The following is a 3,791-nucleotide window of genomic DNA, read 5'->3' as shown; positions in this document are numbered from 1 at the left end:
TTAATGACAGTTTAGTTTTCAGAATTGACATTAAAAATTGTTTCCAGTTTGTTGGTATCACTTTAATTTATGGCGCATTTCAGAATGGGACAAAATTGTCAAAAAACAAAACAAAAAACCTGTAAAGAATAAGAAATTGATCTAATGAATGGTTCGTGGGTTTTGAAACTCACTTAAAGTTAAAATTGGCTGTAAAGGATTAGAATAGTGCGGCCGCTTAATTTTAGAAACCATACCACAGATTAATCACTAAAACCTCTCATGTGGTAGCTGGCTTTTTTTTTTTTTTTTTTTTTTTTAAACTGCCTAAAGCCATCAACTTTATTTTTCTGGTCACAGGATTGTCTAAGGGCTTACATTTTGCTGGAGAAATTGTAATTCATAATGGCACATTTTAATATTCCATATTATGTACTGAGAAGCTGGGGGGAAAAAAATTCAGAACGGTGTGTGTGATAAGGAAATGGTACAAGTGCAGTTATTTCTATAGGTCTCGATTTTACAATGTTCACTGTGCAGCCAAAATGTGGTTTTCTGCAGGTTTGTATGATCATGCTGACATATTTATAACTTTACAAAATGGTTTTGTTTAGAGATGAGCGAACAGTGTTCTATCGAACACATGTTCGATCGGATATCAGGGTGTTCGCCATGTTCGAATCGAATCGAACACCGCGTGGTAAAGTGCGCCAAAATTCGATTCCCCTCCCACCTTCCCTGGCGCCTTTTTTGCACCAATAACAGCGCAGGGGAGGTGGGACAGGAACTACGACACTGGGGGCATTGAAAAAAATTGGAAAAAGTCATTGGCTGCCGAAATCAGGTGACCTCCATTTTAGACGAATAGTGGATTTCAAATCCGGGTCATATGAGAATGTGAACTTTGTGACTATGAGACAGGGATAGCTGTACAGGCAGGGATAGCTAGGGATAACCTTTATTTAGGGGGGAATGTTATTAAAAATAACTTTTTGGGGCTCTATCGGGTGTGTAATTGTGATTTTTGTGAGATAAACTTTTTACCATAGGGATGCATTGGCCAGCGCTGATTGGCCGAATTCCGTACTCTGGCCAATCAGTGCTGGCCAATGCATTCTATTAGCTTGATGAAGCAGAGTGTGCACAAGGGTTCAAGCGCACCCTCGGCTCTGATGTAGCAGAGCTGAGGCTGCACAAGGGTTCAAGCGCACCCTCGGCTCTGATGTAGGAGAGCCGAGGGTGCACTTGAACCCTTGTGCACCCTCGGCTCTGCTACATCAGAGCCGAGGGTGCGCTTGAACCCTTGTGCACACTCTGCTTCATCAAGCTAATAGAATGCATTGGCCAGCGCTGATTGGCCAATGCATTCTATTAGCCCGATGAAGTAGAGCTGAATGTGTGTGCTAAGCACACACATTCAGCTCTACTTCATCGGGCTAATAGAATGCATTGGCCAGCGCTGATTGGCCAGAGTACGGAATTCGGCCAATCAGCGCTGGCTCTGCTGGAGGAGGCGGAGTCTAAGATCGCTCCACACCAGTCTCCATTCAGGTCCGACCTTAGACTCCGCCTCCTCCAGCAGAGCCAGCGCTGATTGGCCGAATTCCGTACTCTGGCCAATCAGCACTGGCTAATGCATTGTATTGGCGTGATGAAGCAGTGCTGAATGTGTGTGCTTAACACACACATTCAGCTCTACTTCATCGGGCTAATAGAATGCATTGGCCAATCAGCGCTGGCCAATGCATTCTATTAGCGTGAACTGAGTTTGCACAGGGGTTCTAGTGCACCCTCGGCTCTGCTACATCAGATTGCTACATCTGATGTAGCAGTGCCGAGTGTGCATCAGATGTGTAGTTGAGCAAAACTGACTCAGCACTGCTAAGTCTCTGCATTCGCATAGGAATGCATTGGCCAGCCTTCGGCCAATCAGCGCTGGCTCTGCCGGAGGAGGCGGAGTCTAAGGTCGGACCTGAATGGAGACTGGTGTGGAGCGATCTTAGACTCCGCCTCCTCCAGCAGAGCCAGCGCTGATTGGTCGAGTTCCGTACTCTGGCCAATCAGCACTGGCCAATGCATTTCTATGGGGAAAAGTTAGCTTGCGAAAATCGCAAACTGACAGGGATTTCCATGAAATAAAGTGACTTTTATGCCCCCAGACATGCTTCCCCTGCTGTCCCAGTGTCATTCCAGGGTGTTGGTATCATTTCCTGTGGTGTCATAGTGGACTTGGTGACCCTCCAGACACGAATTTGGGTTTCCCCCTTAACGAGTTTATGTTCCCCATAGACTATAATGGGGTTCGAAACCCATTCGAACACTCGAACAGTGAGCGGCTGTTCGAATCGAATTTCGAACCTCGAACATTTTAGTGTTCGCTCATCTCTAGTTTTGTTGTTTTTTTTTTTATTATTTTTCAGTCATCATACCCCTTAGAGGTCCATTCACACACAGGAAAATGGTGAGGAATTTGGTGTGGAAGTTCAGTGCTGGAAAAAAAAAAAGCCTCCATAGTTTCAGTGCTGAAATTCCACACCGTTTTCATCCGTGTGAACGGACCCTTAGGGTAACCCCTGCCATGTATGACATGGCAGCCCGAGTCTCTGAGAAGGTGGCTGTTTTGTTCAGACACGGTCACAGTGAAACTGCTATTATACTCTGAAGAGACACCAGAATATAATAAGCAGAGGCCCAGGAGAGGTGATCAACAAACAATAAAAAAAAAATATATATATATTTTACTCACCTCTCCTTCACTCTGAAGTGACTCCCTGTTCTCTTTGGTGCTTCTGACTGCAGTTAGAGACTGCCGATTGGGTCTCATCCCTGAGGCCCTATGAGTGGTCGTCAATAGAAAAAAATGAAGCTAGAAATAGAAAAATAATAAGCTACATAGAAAAAAAAGAAACAGGGACAGAACTAAACAACAATAATAAACAGAAACATAGGCAAGGGGGAAACTGAATGGGGTCTATAAAGGTTGGTCTAGGCTCAAGCTGAGGGGCAAAAGAATTACAAGTTTTGAGATGTGCTTAAAATATCCCAGAGGCGCTAGACTTGTCCTTATCTTTTCAGATAAGAGTAGTCAAGTGTCCAAGGCTCCCATCATCCTTAATTCTTTTGCAGAAATCTGTGGTAGAGGGTGTAGTAGCACCTTTCCAGCACCAAGCTATAAGGCAGCGAGCAGCTGTTATTATGTATAAGATTAGTTTAAGGGCTTGTTCCTCAAGAGGAATATGTGGGACGTTAAAGAGTCTGTCAGCAGGAACGTTGACAAACTAATGACAGAACCTTGTAGAACGGCTTCTACACTTTCCAAAGACTCCTTTCTTATTCTTCATTGCAAATCAATTTTCATTATCCACATTTTATTTTTATGCAAATTAGCTAAAAAGAGCTTTAGGGGCTTTTCTTCTTCGGCTGGGGTTTCACCATAACTACCCCTAACAGCAGACAAAATCGAAGGATGTGACTCAAGCAATGAATGGCAGTTACAGTGATTATCTAGAGAAGAGCGCAAAGTCCCAGCAGGATAGGAAACCCATTCAGCTAAAACTCTAAATTTCATGAAAATGGAGCTGCAACACAGAATAGGGCAGGTATCTTCTGAAAGTGTAGAAGCAGGCCTGTGAGCTACTGCCATTAGTTTGATACTACTTTTCCTGCTGGAGATACATACTACTTTTCCTTAACAAGATACATTTTAGGATCAAGGGGGATATCAAAATACAGGGCTAACCACTTCCTAGAAAAGCCCAACAGGGGGACATTCCCAGAAAACATGGAACAGGAACCCCTTGGCATTCAAGCAG

Source organism: Leptodactylus fuscus, chromosome 1, assembly GCF_031893055.1.
Source record: "Leptodactylus fuscus isolate aLepFus1 chromosome 1, aLepFus1.hap2, whole genome shotgun sequence".
In the NCBI taxonomy this organism is placed as follows: Eukaryota; Metazoa; Chordata; class Amphibia; order Anura; family Leptodactylidae; genus Leptodactylus; species Leptodactylus fuscus.
Note: the sequence above shows the minus strand (reverse complement) of the source record.